The 24,937-nt window shown below is 38.6% G+C and overlaps 1 long non-coding RNA gene across 1 annotated transcript in view; it reads left to right on the top strand.

Annotated features, from left to right (window-relative positions):
- The first annotated feature begins 311 nt into the window (after positions 1–311).
- The window catches only part of LOC130541199 (uncharacterized), a 68,492-nt gene continuing 43,866 nt past the window's right edge, over positions 312–24,937 (top strand). Inside the window, exons 1-2 of the long non-coding RNA XR_008955245.1 lie at positions 312–470; positions 1,684–1,802. This is a non-coding gene — a long non-coding RNA (uncharacterized LOC130541199). The remainder of the gene's footprint in view (positions 471–1,683; positions 1,803–24,937) is intronic.

The raw sequence follows: 24,937 nt of genomic DNA on the forward strand, positions 1-24,937 counted from the left end.
CACAGACCATCGTGGTAAGTGTCCCAGCTCATAAAGGTAGTGCAGACCCAAAGAGTGAGCAGCAGCAAGATTTATTGTGAAGAGTGAAACAAGAAAGCTTCCACAGCATGGAAACGGACCCAAGGGGTTGCCGCTGCTGGCTCAGATGGCAAACTTTTATTCCCTTATTTGGCCCCACCCACATCTGGCTGATTGGTCCATTTTACAGAGCACAGATTGGTCCTTTTTACAGAGTGCTGATTGGTACGTTTTTACAGAGTGCTGATTGGTGCGTTTACAATCCTTTAGCTAAACACAGAGTGCTGATTGGTGCGTTTACAATCCTCTAGCTAGACAGAAAAGTTCTCCAAGTCCCCACTCGAACCAGAAAGTCCAGCTGGCTTCACCTCTCAATAGCCTGCCCATCAGCTGTTCTGTTGCCCTGTAGCCTGCTCCAGATTATCAGTGAAATCACTGCAGCCAGAGACCCTGTGAGTTCCCACATATTTGATACATTTATTACAAGATTTTCTCTCTTAGAACTTGACATTTTTCAGTGGGTGTTTTGCATGCTTCTGAATCAACTCCTTTATCCTCTAAGGTCTAGAAGTGGACTGAGCTTAGAGCTTATAGAGTTTCCATCAAGGATCAGAGAGATTTAAGTTTAGGGCTCAGTGCTCACAGGAACCCAGCCATGAGCTAACATCAATGTTGTTTCATCTTATAATATCTATTCTGAGATTTGGGAATGCCAGTTTGGGTACCCTAATCATCATCATAGTAATATGTTCACAGATTAAGAGAACACAAATTCCTTGTTTAAAACAAATTACATATACATGTCATTTTTGGATTACCTTTAGCTAGATATAAAGTTGGCTGTTGCACATTCCAAAAATTTATAGAGTGAAAAATTTAACATGGAACAGTTAGGGAATAAATAAGGAAAAACATTTAGGTGTACTGAATCTGTTTCATTTGCCAAATTCCACTTTTATAAACACACTGAAAGTGAGCTCAGATTCATTAAATATTGATTGCCAGCATAGCAAGAATTTTACTTAAAAATTTCGCTTCTTGTGTTGATGAATCTGTGTCAAGCGTTCTGATATTTGGCAGCTAAAAGGAGCAGAGTGCTCTGTAGCCTTTTGAGGCTGTTACTCACATCCAGGCAGTAGTGATTGGGCATTGGTTCTTCCCAAAAGTGGAGATGGTCTCACTAGCTTTAGCTATTAGGAAGGGTACTGTGTTAACTCTCCTAGGAATGTACACTGCTCCATTTTCCCTGTCTGGAATTCTTTAAAAGTTTTTCTGTTTTTTTCCTTTGTCTTGTTTTGAAACCTTATAATCTCGCCCTTCATTAAAATCTCACCTTCCTCTTGTCTTTTCCTCTTGTCTCCAACATCTACTTCTTGTCTCCTTTGCTGGGCTCTCTTTTATATTCTGCTGATCCCTAATGTGGACAGCATGTAAAGCTTTTTCTTTTTTTCTTCTCTCCTCTCTTTATTCCTGCAGGCCACTTGCCACAGCTCTCTCCAACTCCACACCTTCCACTCTTTCTTTAACCTCAGCTTCTCTTCTCGGCTCCAGCTCCACATTTCCAGCACTCTGGGGATGTTTTATAGTGTTCATTTCCTAGGACTCCTGAAAAAATTACCAGTAATTTGGTAGCTTAAAAAAAATTGCAAATGTATTCTGTTGCAGTTCTAGAGTCCAGAAGCCTGGTCTGCTTCTCTGGGCCAAGCCTCCTTCTGAAGACACCGGAGGAAAATCCCTAGCTTTGGCTTTTCCAGCGTCAAGAGCAGCCTTGCATTCCTGTTACGGTGAGCAGTGGCTGCCTGTATTTTGGTCTCATGGCCCCTTCTTCCATCTTCTTGGCCAGCAGTAAAGGATCTTTAAATGGCTCTCTGTCTGCTGAGGGGGTCTCCCCCACTCCTCTCTTCTGTTTGTGTGCCATCTGCCTCTGCCTCTGTCTTATAAGGATACATAAGGGCCCATGCCGATCATCCAGGATAAGCCTCTGGATCAAAATTTTTAACTTAATCACATTCGCAAACATTTTCTTTTCTTTTTTTCTTTTCTTTTTCTTTTTTTTTTTTTCCACATAAGCTAACACCCACGTTCACATTAAGATGTGAATATCTTTTGGGAGGGGGGCATTTTTTAACCTAATAGCCTTCCCTCCGGGTAGTTTTGAGCATCCTAATTTCAATACATAGTGGACCTTCTGTTTCCATGGGTTCTGTGTTTGTGAATTCAACCAACTATGGATCGAAATTTTTTTTTAAATGGATGGTTGTGTTTGTACTGAGCCTGTTCAGACTTTTTTTTCCTGTTATCATTTCCTAAACAATGTAGCGCAACAACTATTTACTTAGCATGAATGCTGTACTAGGTTTTATAAGTAATCTAAAGATAAAGTATACGAAAGGACATGTGTACATCATATACAAATACTATACCATTTCATATCAGGCACTTGAGCATCCTTGGATTTTGGTATTAGCAGGGGGCTCCTGAAACCAATGCCCTAGGGATACCGAGGGATGACTATACATGACTGATTTGAAGACTTTTGTATTTCTAGTATTGGTGTTTCAATCTCCTGGCTTGAAACCTCAGTCACCTCTCTCTCAGTGCTTGCATTTACACACAGTCACATTTTCCTCGCACAGTCCTTCTCACCTGCCCTTGTTTCCTCTCTTCCTATTGTTACCAACTTAGTCCAGGTCCCTATTTATTTATTCTTAGTCCACTGAAGTAAACTCTTAATAATCTTGCTGCCAGTAGTCTTCTTCATTATAAATGCCACTACTAGGTACAATTTTCCTAAATCAATCTTTGATTGTGGCATAAAACAAGCCTCCCAAAGCCACCTACCTGCCTGGAGTCACAGTCTCACTTAGCCACATGAGGCTCAAATCTCCTAGCCTGGTATTCAAACATCCCACTCTATCTTTTAATTTGCTTATAAGCCTGCTCTTCTAGGTAAACCCATTACTCAAAGAGAAACTTCCATTTTCCAATTTTTGCCCCCCTTTTTTATTATTTATGTTTTTTATGGAAAGGAGCCAAGGTTTTCTTTAAAAGAATAAAATATGTTCTATGCCATAAATTCGATACATGTCAAACAGTTATGAAAAGCATTTTATTCAAGATTGGTGGCTGGGCCTGGTGGCTTGTTTCTGTAATCCCAGCACTTTTTGGGAGGCCAAGGCAGGCAGATCCTTCAAGCCCAGGAGTTTGAGACCAGGCTTGGCAATATGTCAAAACCCTGTCTCTACCAAAAAAAAAGTTGGGTGTGGTGCACACCTGTGATCCCAGCTACTCAGGAAGCTAAGGTGGGAGAATCACCCGAGCCTGGGAAGGTTGAGGCTACAGTGAGCCATGATCAGGCCACTGCACTCCATCCTGGGTGACAGTGAGAGCCTGTCTCAAAATAATAATAATAATAATAATAATAATAATAATAGTAATAATAATAACAACAAGAGTGTTAAGACTTCCTGAAAATTAGAATAGTTGAAACCTCTCCTCCAACTCTTCCTCACGTTCAATTTCCCATATCGTTCTTCCTCCTCTTCACTTCTGCTGTTCTTAAACAACCCATTTCACATGGCCCCTCCTTTTTGAAGTCCCCTCTGGTTATGACGTCATGCAGTGATCTTTTCTTCCTCTGAACAACCTAGTTCTTATTGACACGGTTCTTGTAGTGCTTTGCACTGTAGTTATTTGTGTCAATTCTTTTTAACCTTATGAGATTTTAGGTTCCATGAACAATGTTACTACACCATATTTTCTAACTTCCATTTTCCCTTTGTGGAATACTGGCTTACACACAGTAAATACCTATCAAAACACCTGGTAAGTAAACCAGTGAATTATGAAATGGCTGGTTTCCCTTTGGTTCTTTCCGGTTAAGTCCTAGCACCATGTTTACTACCTTTGTCCCCTTAGTTCCAAATCATGAATAAAGCTAAAAAAAAAAAATCCTACACTTAGGTATCCTTTGGCTATGGCCTTGAACTCTTTAAGAAAGCTCAGAAACAATGAGGACACTGTCAGCTACCTCATTTCAATTATCAAGGCCTGGGGGAAAGTTCTTTATTGATAGTTTCTGCACTGTCCTAATGTTGCATCATTCTCCAGAAACAGTTCTTTGCTAAAATTGGACATGCAAAGATTACTTTTCTATCTGATGAACTTCAACACCCCCATCAACAGTTACTAGAGTCACTTTTGTATGATGGTACAGATATTGCATAGCTGTTTTTTGTAACTGAAAGCATATGATCAGAAAAAGAGGCCATTACCAAGAATTATTCTCTAGGCTGTATGTTAAATCTAAAATCAAATTACAGTTTAATCGACTATTTCATAGTAATTGCAGCATTTTTAAAAAGGAGTGACACAATTATTTAGGCAAGTGATGTAGAGGATTAAGTCCAATATGTAATTTAGAGAAGAAAGAAAAGGAGAGAAATGTGTCTCTCTTTCCTTATAACTCAGAAGTGATAAAAACAACAGTAATATTTGAGTATAGTCCCTTATCGTCCCTCGTGATAGGACAAACAATTAGTAATTTTCTGTGAAATTTGGAACCACATTTATATCTTATTTGCCTAAATGACAGGTGGGGTACACTGGTGCAGAGTAAGGGACAATGGGATTTTCCACTGGAATAGCCCACACCTAACTGTTGGCCAATACAGGAGCCAACAGCCACATGTAGCTATTGAGCATATGAAATGAGGCTCATCCAAATTAAGATCTGCTGTAAATAAAAATAAGCACTGTATTTTGTGGAGATCTTATAAAAAATGATGTAAAGTATCTCTTCAATACCATCTTATATTATTAGCTTTGAATTGATAATATTTTGGAGACATTGGGTTAAGTAAGCTATATTGTTATAACTAATTTCAGCAGTTTCTTTTCACTTTTTAAATGTAGCTCTCATTATATTTCTCTTGTACAGTGTTGGCCTAGACCATGACTCTATTTATTTAAACAATTGCCCAATATACATTTATTGAATTATAAATCCATAAAGTGCCTCAAAAACCTATTGGAATGACCCAACATGAACATCATGAAATGAGAATTAGATACCAATGTTCAAGTAAGGTGAAACAGGTAGTTTTCCTGAACTTAACTGCGTTCATTAAGAGCACTTCTCAGGTTACTTAGCATATCTTTTCCATTTGCTCCATAGAATCATACTAGTCATACATTTTCATCTTCAATGTTCAGATGAGAACACATCTGGAGCACAGTAAGGAGGACCGATTGAGGGTCACACAGTCAGTATTGGCAAAACTGGGCCCGAAACACAAATCTTTGTCTCCAGATCTTTTATCTTGAGTTCATTGGCATTAGGACTAAAGTTTAATCATGTGTTGCATTAGTCAAGGGCCTACAGAAAAATAGAACCAAAGGGATCAGAGAAGGTGCATGGGGTCCTTTAAGGACACTGAGGATCTCCTTCCAAGTGTAGCTGTTACAGCCCTGGGAAAGGGTGTACCCTGCCGCCTCTCCTAGGGTGGGTGAGCAGGTCTCACACAATAAATCCTCTCTCTAACATTCCAGTCTCCCTAAGCCTTTGGGTACCTTCCTCTATGGTATACCAAGGCCTCTCTGGCATTCAGCTTTATTTAATGCAGGCCACCTTTTCGTTTGTGTTTCAGCCAACTAATCAAACAGTTGGAACCTTTTCTAACCCCATGAGCTACAAGGTTGAATCTAAAATTTCTGCTTGGTAGGCCCATGTCAATACATTAGGCCTGGTCTAATTTATGTTTCTTCCATTATACCACACCCTTATATCCATGCTTACATATATTCTATGGATTTTTGTCTGTATAAACTGAACAATCATGTAGTTCTTTTGGAGTGTTGCATATCTATTCATAGTTCATACTTTGTACTTGAGTCTAGTTATGGGTCTAGAAGTAAAGAAGGGAAGCAGAAGTAGGGTTGTGAAAAGAATCGGTAGTATTTTGAAAGGCAAATACCTCAGGGGAAACCATTACAGTTTTCTTGGGTAAAGCAGGGTGAGCATCTCCAGACAGGGTGGAAGGGCTGCTTCTACCAGGAAAAAAACTTTCACTTGAATTTTAGGGGTTCAGTGTCCTCACCTTAATCAGAATCTTCTCATATGTCTCTATTCCAAATTTCAGGGTCTTGTTTCTTCCCAATTAATGCCTTCACTTTAAAGCAGACACCCGACATGGTTGGGAAATTCATTTAGTGTTGTAAGTCAACCACTTGGAGGAAAAGACTCTGGTTTGGTTTTCAGCAGCAATTTCAGCTCTGCTGCTACAGAACATAAAAGTTTTTTTAAGGGCAAACATGGAGACTTTCAAATCTTTTATGCAGCTCTTGATCTGAGAATTTATGTCCCTGAGCTTATCCTTTCGTTTCTCCACTTTGTCCATTGACATTAGGGCAACCAGCCAATCTCACTCATCACGCTTATTAGTTTGACAAAAATGTTCTGAGATATCAAATACATGATCACCAATCACCAAGACCTGGGTTTTTTGTTTTTTTGGTTTTTGGGTTTTTTGTGTGTTTTTTTTGAGACAGAGTCTCACTCTGTCATCCAGGCTGGAGTGCAGTGGTGTGATCTTGGCTCACTGCAAGCTCCATCTCCTGAGTTCATGCCATTCTTCTGCCTCAGCCTCCCGAGTAGCTGGGACTACAGATGCCTGCAAACACGCCTGGCTAATTTTTTTGTATTTTTAGTAGAGACACGGTTTCAGTGTGTTAGCCAGGATGGTCTCGATCTCCTGACCTCGTGATCTGCCTGCCTCAGCCTCCCAAAGTGTTGGGATTACAGGTGTGAGCCACCACACCAGGCCACACCTGGGTTCTTATAAGTGTTTAATTAGGAGCATCCAATGGTGATATTTTGTGTATATTTGCTGCCACGTCATGCTATGGATTATCAATGCTTTTTTTACTACTAATTCCTAAAACCCTGAAAGTAATTTAGAGAAATCGCCTTTAAGTTTCCATTCTCCCAGAATAACTTTCAGTACCAAAATCTGATTAATCAGCATTCTCCAGAAAACTAGACCCAATACAATGAATATACGTATATACACACACACGTATTCCTATATCTGCATACATATAATATAACATATATGAGCATTTGCATATTGGTTCATGTGTGGCTTATGTGATTTGAGGGCCTTGTAAATGCTAAATCTATAGGGCAAACTGGCAGGCTGGAAATTTAGATGAGAGTTTATGTTGCAATGTTGATTCTGAAATTCACATGGAAAGCCAGACAGACTGGAGACTCAGACAGGGTTACAATCATTAGGCAGAGTGGTTTCTTCTTTGAGAAACCTTAGTCATTGCTCTTAAGGCCTTCAAGTGATTGGATGAAACTCATCCATATTATGGAGAGTAATCTGCTTTACTGAAAGTCTGCTGATTTAAAAAGAATCACATTCAACACATTCCTTCATAGAACATCCAGACTGGTATATGACCAAACAACTCGGCACCACAGTCCAGCCAAGTTGATACATAAAATTAACTATATCACATGCCTTTAATGATAGAGGTTAAAAAGCTTATAACTGAGTATTTGTGTACTGACTTCAGTCATTAGAAACAGAGGATACCGTAAGTAGTAGTCGCAATATGATTGTCAATTTTTACCGAAAAACCCACCTCCCTGGATTATGGTGATGAGAATTTAGAAGTCTCAGAATAGTCAGAAAACAACAGCTAATATTGAGTGCTTACTAGGTATCAGGGGTTATATTAAATATCGTGTATTCGTTAATTGATTTTAATTCCCACAAAAGCCCTATAATAGTTGCTGCCATTTTATTTTTAAAAAGATGCACAAAATGGCTGAAGAAATTATCCAAAGTTTTGAAGCTAGGAACTGGTAGAGCAGGAATCAAACCCAAGCAGTTTGATTCCTGAGCTGATGATCTCAGGGAAACAAAGGAGAAAGCGTGTCAGCCCCCAAAATACTTGTGAGTCTAGTGGAAAAGGAAATTATCAGTGTTTGCAGATTAACCTTGATAAAACATAAGATTCAGGTGCTCTCAATTATAAAGCCAAATCATAATTTCAGCTTTGCAAAGCACTTAAGGAAAAATGAACATACTATTTATGAGCTACAGGTGGAAATATAGACATGTCTTATTAAAATTAGAGATGTAATACTTACATGCTATATATAGCATATATGCATATACTATGTGTAGATGTTTAACAGTAAATGGTTAAGATGATGGTTAAGCGTGTGAACTATATCTCCAGAATGGAAAAAGATAAACTTTAAAGAGTAAAAACAAAAAGAAAACAAAACAAAAGCCCCAATGCAAAAAAGCTAGGAGGTCTAATATTCCCTTTGATAAAAAGAAGTGCTTTTAGAAAATAAAGGTCAACAGTGCTCATTCTTGGATTTTGTTTGAGCAACTAGAGAGGAAAGTTGAAAAGAGAGAGAAAAAAAAACCTCTAGTTTTGAAGAAAATCCATTTATATAAGTTGTATTGAGTTGTTTTCTGTGATACAGCCTAACCTAGCTGTTACACCAGCAGACTTCCAGAAACCATCGCTCAACTGTGTTGTTATTTGGCTTGCAGAAAATAGGTTGGAGTCTAAAGCAGGGCCTTTAATGTCATTCTATTGGATTTTGGAATTCTGCTCTCCAGTTATTGTTCTTTGTTGCCAGTCCAGAGGTATAAAGTGACTAGGCGTCTGTAGCTCTACCTAGTGGCAACTTCATTCTGCTGAGAGGTGACATTCTTTCAGCATCCAGTTGGAGGGAGACATGTTTAGAAGCTGCTGAGAGAGAATATTCAGAAGTGCTAAAATGAGGCCTCGCTAGTGTCACAGAGGCTTTTTTTCTGGGAGTCTGACTAGGGATCACATGTGTTTTAGAGCCTAGGTTGTTAAGCAGCTCGTTATATATGATATTTTGAAATCCCTTCACTAATTATCAAGAGATAATTTTAAGCATCTACTACAAGCAGAGCGTGCTACTCTACTGAGAGCTGTAGGAATTCAAATGTCTTTTTCTCTTTTATTTCTCTGCCTGGCAAGACTTTTCATCCATCTGAATACTACTCAAATGTCACCTCCTTTGTAAAGTCAATCAACCCAGGAAAGCAATGTTCTCCCCCCAGTCCTATCCACCTACAGTCCTTTGCACATACATTAAATATAGCACCATCATTTTGTGGCATGGTTATCAGACAATGTCAAGCTCTCCATTTAGGACTATGTATCACTTAGAGAAAAAACATATATTCTTCATGTAGGCATTCCCAGAGTCCAGAGATACTGGATTTTGCCTTCTCAATATTTAGATACAGTAGAGTTCTCTGTTTTGTCTTTTATTTCATTTTAATTGGGGAATAAATAAAGTAAAAAGAGGCAGGTGTAGTGGCTTACACCTGTAATCCCAGCATTTTGGGAGGCTGAGGCAGGATTGCTTGAGGCCAGAAGTTGGAGCTAGTCTGGGAAAGACAGTGAGACACCCATATCTACCAAAAAAAAAAAAAAAGAAAGAAAGAAAGAAAAGAAAAAGCCAGTCATGATAGCATGTGCCTGTAGTCACCTGTAGTCTCAGCTATTTGGGAGGCTGAAGCAGGAAGATCATAGGAGCCAAGAATTTTGAGGCTGCCATGAGCCATAATCATACCCCTGCACTCCAGCCTGGGTGACAGACTAAGACCCCATCTTTAAAATAATAATAAAGTAAAAAGAGAGAAGGATCAGAATATGTGAAGAAAAATTTGGAAAACTGCAGCATCTAGAAAATATGTGATTTTTAAAAGTATATTAATGCCTAACAGAGAAATAGAGGAAGAAGCTGTCCATTTTTGAGAAACTACAATCAGTAACAACAATAATGGGCAATTAATAGCTGTAATTTGTTGAATAGCTGCCAGTTCAGTATGTGACTTCTGTAACGGCAATTCCTTGCAAGAACCCCATGAGGTAGGTGTCATTATCCCAATTTAACAGATAATAAACAAGGGCACATTAGTTCACACAACTGAATATCTGAATCATTTTGGAAGATTTAAAAAAAAATTATGGTTGGGCCTTATACCAGAGCAACTGTGATCAAGCCTGCTCTGCTAGTTGTGCAAAAAGTTCCCTCCTGCTCTATTTCCAGAGTCGTTATAGTGGAGATATGGATGAACAGCCAGGGAAAATATTTCCCAGCCTCCTTTGCAACTTGGTGAGCCAAGCGAGTTAGTGGAACCTGAGCAGAAGTGATGTGTGTCAGCTCTCAAACTGCACATGCCCGATGACTCCACGAAGCAATCTACCTCTTACCTTATTAGAACCTAGACATGGCAATCGAGCCTTGACCATGCTGGTGATTTAAAGGCCCAAAACAGTAACTACTGGCCACATGTGGCTGTGTAAATTTAAGTGAATTAAATTTAAATCAAAGGACAAATTTGGTTCCTCAATCACACTAGCCATTCTTCAATCACTCAAGTGCCATCTGTGATGAGTGGCTATCGTATTGGACAGCATGGAGATAGACTTTCCATAACTGCAGAAAGTTCTCTTGGGCAGCACTGCCCCAGAGGGTGAAGTAGCCCCCAGGATGATACAGGAAAGAGCCTGCATCTGCTTGAATCTCCATGTGTAGAGATCCACCTTCTGATCTAGACCCTTGGACTGTTATATGACTAAGAAAGATTTTCTTTTAATAAATCATAAAATTTAGGGGCCCTATTTGTTGTAACACTTAAGACCACCTTAACTTTCAAACCAATAGAATCTAATTTTCTGAAGATGGTATCTATACCTCAGTATGTAAAAAAAATATAACCCAGGGACAGGAGTGAAAGGAATGGCATCAGCAAATTGTCAGACAGGCAGCTCCAAGCTCCTGTCCACCCACGGAAACATCAAACATCAAATAGCAAACAGAACTGGTCAGGAAAAGCTTTCAAAGAACTCTAGAAAACATACAAAGGCTTATAGCAACCAAGGGGATGCTGAGCCAACAAAAAGACCACTTAAAAATGGTAGGAAAGCTCTATGACATTTTTACTTGTCCTTGTTCCACTCCCTTTCTTGACTTGGCAGCATTCAGGAAAACAGAAGCCCAGGTTCCCAGTGAGGGCCATTGGTGCCTGATTCTGGAAAGAGTAGAGCAGAGCAGAGTTTATTAGCAAATTATTGTGTATGCCCGTTCTAACTTGCCCAGGAGCTACCTGAAGGACAGATGCAAGGTGCTCCTCTGTGTGTCACATAATCTGGAATTTACTGAGGCCTGAAAAGCTGTAGGCATTGCTCAAAAAACACTAGCAACCCACAGATGCATGGAGCAAAAGATTAGGTGGAGACATGCAATAGGCCATGTAAGGCCCTGAAGGAACAGTGAGGTAGAGTTTCTTTGAAAAATTTGTACATTCAAAAGCAGGTTGTATAAGAGAAACTTTAGAAAGCCATGCACATGCTCAGAGATGCCCTGAGAAGAACCTCAGCTTTCAGATCACACTCATCCCTCAGCTCAATGCACAACTCCTAAGTGTTGAAAGAATTCTCTAGCACAGGGATGATCTGCAAAGATTGAGAGTGATGTTTGTTTGTTTGTTTCTTGTGTGTGTGTTCTGTTTTGTGCTCTCTCAGTCTCTCTCTCTCTCTCTTTATTTCTCTCTCTGTCTCTCTCCTGTTGAAGGAAATCTGCTAAAACTAGCTGAACAGCAGTTAGGGAACAGAGATTACAGTGACCACACATGATAAAGAACACAATCTTTCAAAAATAATTTTTAAAAGTTACTAAACGTGTGAACTACTACTGCTGTCGACAATCAGAAAAAAATAGCAAAACCAAAGGAAGGGAGAGTATATGATTTACAAGGTTACTACATTATGATATTCAAAAGTCCAGCTTTCAACAAAATATCAGGAAACATACAAAGAAACAAAGCCATCGTTCCTTCAAAGGAACACAATAAATTGTTATTTATTATTCCAATAAATTACAGAAACCATCCCTGAGGAAGCCCAGACATGAGACTTACTAAATATCATTAAAGAGCTAATTGAAAACATGGACAAACAAATAAGAAAAGATCAGGAAATTATATATGAAAAATGACATTGTTAGTAAAAAGATAGAAATTTTCATGTAATGTATACAGAGATTTTGTTGGAGATGATGAAAAAGTTTTGGGAATAGTGGTAATGGATGTACAACATTATAAATGTCATTAATGCTCCTGAATTTTCCACTTAAAATGGCTAAAATGACAAATTGTACATGAATTTTACCATCATATATCATTAAATACCAAAATGCATTTGAAGGTTCACAAAGGTTCCTTTGGAAATTTATTTTACACACATGCGAAGTTGTTCCCTGTTACTAAGCAGTGATAGGATTTAAATGATTATCGCGAGGAGTGCCTGATAGAGTTCTTAGCATATACGTAGTCTGTTCTCAATAAATAATTCTTAAATTGTGTATAAATGCAAAAATTTTGACTAAACCACAGACATACACATCTGGAGTCTCTAAGGAATGGCCAACATTGGCCAAATTAGATCACACTGACATTAGTTTCCACTCTGTCACACACTTGCACAGATACACACACACACGCACACATTTTATTTCTTGCCTAATTCTTCCAATTCCATTTCAAGTGTGACAGCAGTACAAGTATAGGAACAATTAGAAGAGGATAATTGGACATGGAATCAAGTTGTAAAGCAACAACGTTGTCAAAAAAGGAGTGTTTTAGAAGTTCCAAACAGAAGATGATTAATGGTCAAAGACCAAAGTTCACATGCAGATAGAAATGAGAGAAAATGATATTTTGAATGTGGCCGGAAAACAAAAGAGAATGGGGAATGTCTGTAATAGCAACAACTGCACATGTAGAAAGAAAAACTTAGAAGATTTAGAAAGCTGTAAAGCTTAGAGTTAAGGGTAAAGTGTATACCACTATATTTTAGTATATAACCTATAGAATTGTAAGCGCTTTTAAAATGCAAAAATAACAAATAGCACCAGGAGGTAGAAAAGTAAATAGAATAGGGAAGACAAAATATTGTTAAACACTTGTAACATTCTAGCAAAGTACTGAGCTCAAGAATAAAATTTAATAAATATTTGACCACTGAATGATATATTAGTTCATGAATTCTTAACAAGTGATAAAACTATTCATTTAGGGCTAAAGCAGTGGAAAATAAAAATATCTCCAAGAGAAGCCATGATTTATGTCATCACTGGCTTCAGTAATACATGGCATGGAAATGGCAATGGAACACTGGAGGCCAGGAAAGAGGGGAACAGAGAACCACCACAGGATACCCAGGAGCATGAAATTGGGATGAGATGGAAGTGACAGTGGCTTCCTGGAGAAAAAGGATAGAAGTTGATGATTAGAAAACATATTGAATAAGGATAAAGCTGGACTTTTTTGAAACAAAAGAAGCATAGTTAAAATTATAGTATGCCTGAGGCCAGGCACGGTGGCTCACGCCTGTAATGCTAGCACTTAGGGAGGCCAAGGTGGGCGGACCACCTGAGGTCAGGGGTTCAAGAACAGCCTGGCCAACATGGTGAAACCCTGCCTCTACTAAAAATACAAAAATTAGCTGGACATTGTGGCGCACGCCTGTAATTCCAGCTACTTGGTAGGCTGAGGTGGGAGAGTAGCTTGAACCCAGGAGACAGAGGTTGCACTGAGCCAAAATCGCACCATCGCACTACAGACTGGGTGACAGAGTGAGACTCTGTCTCATTAAAAAAAAAAAAATTATAATACACATGATCTTAATTACCAGTAATTTTTAGAATTTTAGGATTGTAAGCTGATGCACACTGGTAAATGATATTATCATATCTTCCACTTCATTTCTGGAGGCTTGGAAATATATGAATTGATATTCCTCAAAGGGAAGAAGATAAGGATTGAGAGTAAATCAGGAATGACTTTTAGTTGTTTTGTTAAATAAATAATTCATCTATGCAATTACATCTTTCCATCCACAGAGTCAGAGACAGTGCTGAATATAGATTATAACAAATTGGTGAGGGGAACACAGACATATCAGCGCAATTAATAGTAGTAACAAAAACATGGCATAAGAGACTTTTTCAGAAAATATACAACACAGGTTATTAATATAGGAATTCCAAGGGTTTCTATTTCTTCCCCCGCCCCACCTTTTTAAGAATATTATACCTTAAGACAGCATGTCTGGTTTAAAACTGAAAGAATGTGAAACCCTTGGGAATAGCGATACACTTCAATGACAGGACTCAGACTGATGCTGGGCAGAACCAAAATGTCTTTGAAATATCCAAATAATAATATTTCTGGTAAAAATATATTTTATATGCCTTACTGTCAAAAGCTATAAATACAGAGTTATTCTACAGTTATTAATGCCATCATGAATATATTTTTGCTTTTTTCCAGTTCCTTAAGAAAGTGTTGTCAACAGCAATTAAAGAGCCTTGTGCTTATTTCACTTGGGAGAGCAAATGCACAAAACCTGAGCTAATCTCAAGTCTGGATTTAACAGTAAGATTAATTTACTTGCTCCTGAGCCACATGGAAGGTTTTATTATGAAGCAAGCTCTGAAAGAATTTCAGCTCAGTATGTCATGCAAAATGTTTAGACTTTTGTTTATATACGCTTTCGTAATTTACATAACAAACAGGAATATAATAAACTAGTCCAAAATTCCAAGGAATCAAAAATCCAGCTCTGTGGCTATTGGAGGATAATCCATGAATTCCTACAACACTGGAAATGTTCAGTAAATATTATTCTGGAGGAACATGATAATTAAATATCAATAAAATTTCTGACAGCAAAATGGAGGGTGACATGGAGATTTATTACAGGTCATTTCTTCAATAGTGTTCTGCATTTGCACAAACTCCAGTCTTTCTTAAATAAGGGTGTTAAAAGGCTGTAAGGCACCTAAGGGAATGGGAGCAATCTCACTGAACCTAGAATATTCTTTTATGAAGTCTTTTGTGTCTTGTTACATGATTTGTTTTCTTTAGGGGAACTAGTCAAACTCATATCATATCTCCATGTCTTCTGCTCAGAATTTCTGTGTACAGCTTCTTATCTTAAAACACTTGAAATTGCATCTCTATTTTGTGAGGAAGGAAAATCATATGTTCGTGAGGGTTTAAGATTCTGTATTTTCTGAAGAGATGAGACAGTACAGTTTGAGCATCCCTAATCAGAAAACCCAAAATTCCAAATGCTCCCAAATCCAAACATTTTGAGCGCTGTCATGATGACACAAGTAGAAAATGTTACACTTTTCCTCAGGTGATGGGTCACAGTCAGCACACAGACACACAACATACCGTTTATCCAGCATCCTCGTGAGGAAGGTGCCTCCTCATCCGTAGAAGACCCGTTTCCTGGGTCCCTCCACCACTTCTGATGTTTCTTCTTACTTAAAAAAATTCAGTGTACAGTAACCTTTTAATCAAAACACAGCACCATAGGTGGAGACTGAAAGCTGCCATGGTTTGCTGTTGCTGTTGCTTAAGAGCTGATACAGGTGTCCGATGAGGCTACTGTGCTTCCTAGTTACCTTGGACACGTTAGTTTTTACTGTTTTATTTTCTGGCATATTATTTACTGTTAAGTACTTACATGTGAATAAGTATAAGAACATGATTGCTTATGGGTAGCATGTAAATCCAGAGCCAAGAAGGATGGTGGTGATAAACAACCACAGGTGGTCCACATGCATGGCTGAGACAGTGACACCTTTGCTTTCTGATGGCTCAATGTACAAGAACTTGGCTTTATGCACAAAATTATTTTTAAAATTATATAAAATTACCTTCAGGCTATGCATATAAAGTGTATTTAAAACACAAACAAATTTCATGTTTAGACTTGGGTCCCATCCCCAAAATATCTCATGATTTATATGCAAATATTCTCAAATCCCCCCAAAAAAAAAACTACCCAAATTGGAAACACTTCTGGTCCAAAGCATTTTGGATGAGAGATACGCAACTTGAGGTAACTCAAGGTGAGGCCTTGAAATTTCTGCTACTCCCTCCCACAGGCCTAGAGAATATCTCTCTTGAAGGTTCCATAATATGCCACCCAAATTCATCAAGAAAAAGTTCTATTTTCCAACTTACAATACAGGAGCTCAAGTGGCATTTTTCACCAGTCCCACGCAAATTTTCATTTTTCATGTTATAGCTGTTGAATTTACTCATAAAATAGCAGGATATGTCAAAGAACTGACTCTGCATATCTCATACCATCAAAATAAGCCATTCATTAAAGGCCTTCTCTCTGAATGCAGAATGTAGCCAAAGAATCAAAAAGGGCATCAATGCAAAGAAGGCTGCTGGAGGTTAAATGACACAGCCAGGATTTGAAAACATCCTTGCCTAGCATTGTTGTAAAAATCAAGGCTGATCACAGAACAGAGAGATAGGTTAGTAGAAAGAGTCCAAAATATTAACAGAGACTCAGTCCGAGGTGATTTGGAAAAATATTTTCTTTGAAAAAAATCCTTTGCTGTCAGAATTGAAATTCATTTCTTCATGTTGATAAGATCATCAGGTTTTTAGTCCAGCTGTAGCACCCAATGGGGCCTTTTAAGTTTAACAAACCCTTGGGACTCCCAAGACTATTACTGGCAACAATTGTCCCCTCTCCACTCTGAGGGATACAGGACAGGAACCTGAGCTCATTCATGAGAACATCAGTCCTGAGGCCCCCTCTTCTGTGGGAGTTGTCATCATGAGAGTCTTCTCAGCCATCTGGACCCTGTTTTCTCTGGCTCGCCAGGTGAGGGCTCACATGTGAAGGAAAAGACATGGACAGAGTGCAAAGACTTCCCAAGCTTAGAAGATTCATGAGCCACAAGAACCAAAACCTTTGGTAACAATTCTATGGGCCTAACTAACAGCGTCTCTGCAAGAGACATGCCCAGTGGAAGCAGTCACCAGCGGCAGGGAAGTGCAAAGCTGTGATTTCCCATGAGGTGTTCATTGTTCAACTGCAATTTGCCAACCAGGGGTCATTTTTACCACAAGAAATATTGCATATAGCATAGTGGAAGATCCATCTTTTCTCAGGATGCTGGGAGAAGAGTCAGAAAGTTAATTAATTGTTACATTTTCCTAGAGAAGGGGTAACACTTCTCAACCCTTTCACTTGAGTTGGCATTTCCTCACTTGAGTTCTGTGAAATAATATAATGGATGCAGTGCCAAAAAGAAAAATGGAAAAAGAAAAAAGAAATGTGGGAGGAAAACAGGAAGGCAGGGAGGGAGGGATGGAGGGAGGAAGCAAGGGAAGGGAAAAAAAGAGAAAGACAAAGTTTGTTGACAAACACCTGCTAAGTTCACATATATTAATGTGAACTTTGAAACTCCTAGAGGAAAATACGACACATATGATTTCCCCTACACATCATATAGCACACTGTGTGCCACTAATCTCCAAGATGCCTCACGTTCTTATGAACAAAAAGAGTCCTCCCCTTCCCAAGCTGTTTTACCAAGACTGTTGTATAATGCTATTGCAAAAAAAGCTAGAGTTACATTGCATTAAGTAGAAGAGGGTTTCCTTAATTCTTTTTCATTAGTACAGGTCTTATCACTGATCCTTACTCACTTTTGGAATTTTCTTGGATTCAAGGCTCTACTCTGATTTAAATTCCAAATAGCAAAATGGGAATTCAAATGAGCTAATCAGGAGAGCAACATAACCAAACTAAATTATTTTAGTTTGCATTTCGGCAAACTGGGATTGTGCTGAAACAGAATTTAATACACATTAAATTAGAGTGACTGGCAAGGACCCAGAATAATTTAAAATTCTACAAAATCAAAAATCTAAATTACAGTAAGTGAACAATTCTGCATGTATCAGAATATAAGATGGTGACAATAAATGCAACCCTGCTCGGCCCAGTTAGTTCTGTCCTCTATAATACAGTATTTAGTTTTTCTTAATAATTTTCTACCTATGGCTATATAGAGAAATTTTAAATTTTTGGTTGTTTGATTTTTAAATCTGTAAGCTCATAAGGATATGTGCATAAGAAAACGAGTTTATGAAGAAAATAAATTTTCATGCATTAGCGATGATACGAAATTTAAAAGTGTTCAATTTCTTTATAAATGCCTGTTACATTTTTAACTAGAAATATAATTAACAAATAAACTATACAGAAAAGTCTTCTTGTAGCATATTAAATTGAATGACTGATTCCAGGGAGGTTAATGCTGGTACTGCTTTTAGACATGATCACCGTTAGCTATGAATATGAACATCACAAAGAGCGGTGCTGGGAAAAACATGATACGTTCCTCCTCATATTGTGGACCAATACAAAAATAGGGTTTATGGCCACATATTTCAAACCTTGATCAGTAAGAAAGCCTGAGTCCTGGCACAAATGTAAACACGGGCCATAAATTAGCCATAAAAAGGGCGCTACACTGTTCAGGATGCGAGGCCCTGTCTAAATTTACAAGCTGTTTGCAGAGCCTCTGAGACTAATGGATGAATAAAATATTCCAGCCAACTAGTAAAGTAAGTACTATGCATGATTGAAAAGTACTGTAGCTGACTGCTCTGATTAATGAGGGGTAAATTACCATTAATGTTTGTAATCAATGTGACAGACTATATTTCACTGAGAAGAAGCCAGGGCGCTATACCGGCTCTACTGGTTTAAGAGCTGTGGATGAAATGATGACTAATTAATCACTGGGATGTTTTAGAATTCTGTAACACTTTCTGTCTGAAAGCAGAACAGCCCTTATGTGCTGCCTAAGTGGGGAGCTGTTCTGCCCTTACCTAACCTCTTCTGGACCAGGGGTGGAGTTTTACTGACTTTTCAGATCTGATTTTGTTTTGAGGCCACATATAATATCACGTTTAAAGAAATCCAAGTCTCTGAGAAAAGGATGAATTTGAGCTATAGTTGTCCTCATCCATTACAAGTTTACAAGTCATCCTTGACACCCACTGCCTAGGGAGGTGGAATAAATCTACCCTGATGAAGCCTGAGTCCGGGACTCAGCTATAAGTGGGACCTCCGTGCAGGTGGGCTCGGGATACATAAAGGAGGCATGTGCAGAAGGCCAAGTAATCCAATTCAAGGAGCCAGGTGGAGCTTTGCTCAGGTAAAGAGTGGTGGGCAAGAGCTCATTGCTAATTCTTCATCAAGAGAGCCTGGCTGACTTAGGAAAGCTCAGAGCTGGACGGGCAGGCAGAGGCCTGTCCAACAAGCCAAAATCAGGGCCAGGATCAGGGAAAGTCAGAGGCTGCATCAACACTGACAGACAGATGCATTTACTGAACTGTGTTATTAATATCCAGGTTACACAGATCCTGACAATCCCAAATCGGGGTCCAGGCATATCAAAGCCTGTCCTCAAAGAGCCTATGGTGACTGGAGGAAAAACGAGCATGCTCAAATTCCTATGGAGCTATCCCTGTGTGAATCATTTCTGGCACCAGGGTTCTAGGCCTGTGTGCCTGCTAAGCCTCAACAGTATCACCAGAACGCACCTGGAAAACGGATTTGAATTTGTGACTGAGATCAGCTGTGTGGTGATGCTGCATAATCACCATCATCATCATCCTCCCTTATTTTTGAGAACTGTTTCATTTTCCAAAGCGTTTTCATACATATTTAGTTTCTCACTTAATTTTCACAATCAACTTGTAAGATAAATAGATGGTAGTTTCCTCACTTTAAAGTATCTGATGCTCAGAGAGGTTAAGGATTTGACCAAGATCGTACACTTAGTGTAAGAGTTTCAAATATAACTCAGATATGTTGATCTCTAGTTCAAGGCTGTCCATCCCCACAAACACGTAAATAATGCATGAATTAATATATAATTCAAATATCCATATATTCATTCATTTACCAATGCACCTTTATACCTATTTATCTACTCATTTACCCATTCATCACCTCCTTCCCTCCGTCCATCCACCTGTCAATCCATATTTCAGGGTTTTTATTCCACCAAGCACTGCGTGATTTGGCTCCCATATTCCTCTCCAGTGTTAATATGAATACAACATTGCCAATGTACAAGCCCACATGTATCTAATTCTACAGCTCTTCCGTTTTCTGAACTACCATTTTTCTCTATCGATCGATCGATCAATCGATCTATCAAGTATCTCTAGCTCTGTGTCTCTCCTGTCTCCATTTTAGTGAGGTTCTGGTTAAGTGGAATCTTCCTCACAATGAATTTCCAGACACACATAGGCCAAAGTGGCTCCTTTCTGTGCCCCACTGGCATCTGGCACACCTCCAAAGAATCCCGATACACTTTGCAGAATCAGTCATCTGACTACTTTGTTTTCCTCTGTAGTTTCCAGGAAAGGGCAAAGACTCTGTCTTCTGTGTCCATTTATTCCCTATTTCTAAGCGCAGTGTTTTATTCATGGTAGAAATTCAGGAGTTGCATTAAATGAGTAATTAATTTATTAGTAATAGTAAGTAGATACTTAAAATAATTTATTCTCTAAAATATGCTAAACATATAATGATAATGGTTAAAAGCATGGACATTAGATCCAGGTAGCTTCCACTTCCATTGGCCACTGTCTTACTCTGTGACATTCAAGAAAAAGAAATAACTACTCAAAATTTCTGTTTCTTTAGATGCAAAGTGGGTATATATTATCTGCCTTATTAGAGTGCTGGTGGATTGAAACAATGAGTGTAAAACACTTAGTATGGTTTTTGGGACATAGTAAACACTAAAAAAAATCAGATGTTATGATTAAGCTTGATTTTTTTCTCATGAATTTTTGGGGTTAAACTTTTTCTTTTTTTTTTTTTTCTTTTTTTTTTTCCCCAGAAAAATGTTGTACTAAGAACAATGGCCCAGACACAAGCACTGTGGAGTCTGTTACTTTAGTGGAAAGTATCCCTGCCAGGCTAACACAGAGGGCTAGGCTGGTGGGAACCTGCTAGACAAGAATCCTAGACCGTGGCTGGGTCAGGATGCATTCTGAATTTCATACTAGAATCCCCTATAACTGGTGGAAAATTACCAAAGGCTTTGTTTGGGAGTGCAACTAGATGACCAGTCAGAAAGTCAGTGAGTCTGTACTCACTGCCTACTATGTGCTGGATAACCTTGGCCTGGAGGTGTATTGTCGATCAGGACAAAATCAACAGCGTCAGAGATTTCTCTTCCAGTGACAGATAGTGAGGGAAAATAAAATAAATAAATGTGCTGATTCCAGACAAGGATCAATGCTAACAATCAAATAAAACTGGGAATTGTGATAGAAAGCAACAGGGGCTGCATTTGCTGGGTTGCCAAGACAGTCCCACTGAGAAAATGACCTTTGAGTTGGGACCTGAAAGATGAGAAGGGCCCGGGGAAAGTGTAAGCAGCAAGGACATGGTGGGTTGGGATTTCCAGCTGAAGAAATAACAACTGCAAAGGCCATTGTCAGTGAGCTCATGGGAAACCAGTGTGATGGTAAGCCAAAGGACAAACAGGAATTGGAGGCGAAAGAGAGGCCACCGCACGTCTCAGGGTCCGTTTGCAATGCTTCAAGGGAGCGGCAGCAATGAGCAGTTAGATCCACAGTGGAAGATGAGACAACAGGGGAGAAGATTTCATTTTCCTTCCTCTCATCTTCTCAAGACCCCAAATAAGAGGCATGAGGAGTGGAGGAAAAAGAACAGCAGGCAAAAAAAAAAGGGATATTCAGTATCTTTTGATTCTGGTCAAGACTTCAGTGGCAAATTAAACAGTATGTTAATTTCTATATCATTTTTCCCATAAATAATTTTTAAAACTTTCAGTAATGTGATATAATTTGAGATTAGATCATGCCACTGAGTTAAATAGCACATGCCCAGCAGAGAAATGGTATGATGACTTTAGTTTTGGAATGCTGTTTGCTTCCTCCTCTCTCTCCCTCCTATCTCTTTAGAGACACACACACATTCAGCAACCTGCACTGGCAGCTTCTGCCAAGTAATCCAGCCAGTACATATCCATAGTCCCTAGAAACATATTCTTGTTTACTCATCAGGTGAATTTCCTATTTCTTGAAATTTATCCTGGACACCTTCCAAGTTGATGACATAAAATTACCATTCATGCCAAGGTGGAAATGGAAATGGAACTAGTGTTGTTAGAAAGCATGTCCTATGGACTTATGCTTTGCCTTGGAGAGAGGCTATTCTTTCCAATATTTATATTATTTGTTTCCATTCAACTAGTAAACCTAATAAATATGCACTCGTTCAGTTCTCCGTAATTACACTTATTAAGCCCAATCTTCCCCTTGCCATACTTGAGAGCCCTAGCTGATCACTCTGGCTTGTAGACATTTGTAAGGCGAGAGCATCAGTAGCCAAACACAGAGAACCATATAAAAGAATATCTGGAATGGATCTGAGATATTAATCTCAATTCATCCTCTAATTTTACAAAAATGAAACATGGAATCCAAAGAAGCAAGTGATTTTCTCAATGTTTTACCGTGAGGTCGTGGCAGGACAAAGTCTAAGCCATCACAGACTCCAAATGCAATGATTTTTCCTCCTCAGCAGAAATGAATGACAGCTTGTTATCCAATAGACAGTCTGAGCAGTCTGGTAGTGTGGGAGACAAAAGGACTAAATGACAAGGTAGCAGTCTGCGCACACTCTGAGAACAGGGCTTTGCTTTGGGTTCCTTTGGCCAGACAGCAGACATTGGAGAGGCCAGGAGGTAGATGTAAATGTAAGGAGTAATTTCTTGCACTTTGTAAAACATATTGTTCTGTATACTAGTCTGCTATTCACACTCTTTTCTGTTTATTATCTGGGGTATGCACACTTCTGTACTACTCAGATATGTGCTGGCAGCAAAGGGCTGCCAAACATGAAACTACACGAGAAATCTGACTTATTATGAAAGTCAAAATTTTATTTAGTGGCAAGTATTTTAAATAATTACTACTATGAGAAACATGGAGTATGGGAAAACACTATTATATTCAACTCAATTTTTAAGGTGAAAAACGAGATTTCAAAATAATTTCTTATTTTTAAAAAAAGTCTTTTTGAGTTACTCCCTTTATACTCCCAAAGGGTATGAATTCTTTTTGCCTAAAGAATTCCTAAGGGTTTGAAGGCAGAAGAATATTCAGGAGAATTTTAAATTAAAAATTTAATCAGTTGATTAATTATTTAATTTTTAGAAACAACATTGGTATGAAATATTCTGACCAAATAATATTCTAAATAATATTTCATAATGAACCATTTTAATCTCGAAATTGCAAAACAGTATACATTCAAGAACTCATGAATTTTTAAAACTGTATGGCTGAAAAATAGATTTCTGCATTTGCTTCAAAATTTTCCCTGCAGATGTGTCAATTCTGACATTTTATAATAGCCTAGAGGGAGACCTTCCAACCTCAAGTCTGACAGCAAATCTGTCAGCCCACCATCAGCTCTGTGACCAAGAAATGTCACATGTGTGCAGAAGAAGGTCCTTGAGGAGTCAGGAGAGGGAGAAATATGACTCTTTTTAGTTATGGGTCCTCTTTTTTCTATTTTAAAGACATATTTATCCCTGCAGAGAATAAGCAGCTGTATTTTGAGAAAGAGTTTTTCATTCAAGCTAAGCGATTGCATCTTCATATATATGGTTCTAAAATACTATTACATCCCTACTGTGTCCCAGACGCTGGGTTAGGAAGCTGCATTGCTTTATTTTTTGCCTGAGGCTTTTAAGTCTTTTAACTGCACAGAGTGTTCCTTATGCAAGTTTTTGAGTTCATGTAACAATTCTACCTATTAGAATGTTCCTTATCATAATGAACATGCTCTCTCGAACAGAAGACTAAAATACTTTGACCATGGATAGTAAGAGAAGAATGAGAAAGCATATTCTCATAAGACAATTGTCATTAAGAAAAGATGACAAAATCACCTATGCTAGGGTTTCCTGAAAGAATGATAGGTTAACAACATATAGTAGAGAAATGCGTAGAGACATACCATAAAGAGCAAAACACAGTGTGGCATCCTCCAACAGGAAGATATGTTATGGATTGTTTCAATGGATGTATATTTCAGGTATTTTCCTGCATATAAAGCTTTTAAAGGAAAATAATGAAAGTTAAAAGGAAACAGGCATGAAATGTGTTACTTCTTCAAAGGGGTGGTTCAGAGAGGCAGGCGTCATAAATGTGATGAGCTATGGTAATCGGTATGGATGAGCAAATCCAGGCAGGGCTCTCATGACTCAGGTCCAGGTGACAGTAATCAAAAGATCTTCCACTGATCATGGAAAGGCCAGGAGTGAAGTCTATATTCCTTTAATTAAAGCCCTACTTCTGGTAACGCTAAGAAAGCAGGAAGAATATCCAATTCTGTAACCCATTCCCACCCAAGATTTAGTAGATTTACTCAATATCATCATAGAGAATGATGTAAATGGATGATGCCAAATACCCTTATATTTATAAACACACACGAGACTTATCTGGCAATACAGTAATTTATTCTAAGTCACAATTCAATACATTTTGTTTATGCGTGAGACCTTGACTCCCTCATCAAGACAGACACAGCCTAACTCAGCCAAAAGATCAAATTTGTTATCCTAACCCATGCGGCACTCATTTGTTCATGACTTACTAATTTTTCAACATTTATTAGCATCTACTGTGTGTCTGGACATTATACTAGGTGCTGAAGCTACAGAAATAAATAATCAGACCCAGTCTCTACCCACAAGGAGCTCACAAACTTGTGGGGGAGAAAAACATATGAAGAATAAATTGTACACTGAGACATGCTGTAATTAATAAACAAGAGGGCATGAAAAGGTACTGCAATGGACTGAATATGTCCCTCACACCCCCAGGTTCACATATTAAAAATCCTCACACTCAAGGTGATAGTATTAGAAGGTGGGGCCTTTGGAAGG

The sequence above is a fragment of the Pan paniscus genome, chromosome 12, assembly GCF_029289425.2.
Source record: "Pan paniscus chromosome 12, NHGRI_mPanPan1-v2.0_pri, whole genome shotgun sequence".
Taxonomy (NCBI): domain Eukaryota; kingdom Metazoa; phylum Chordata; class Mammalia; order Primates; family Hominidae; genus Pan; species Pan paniscus.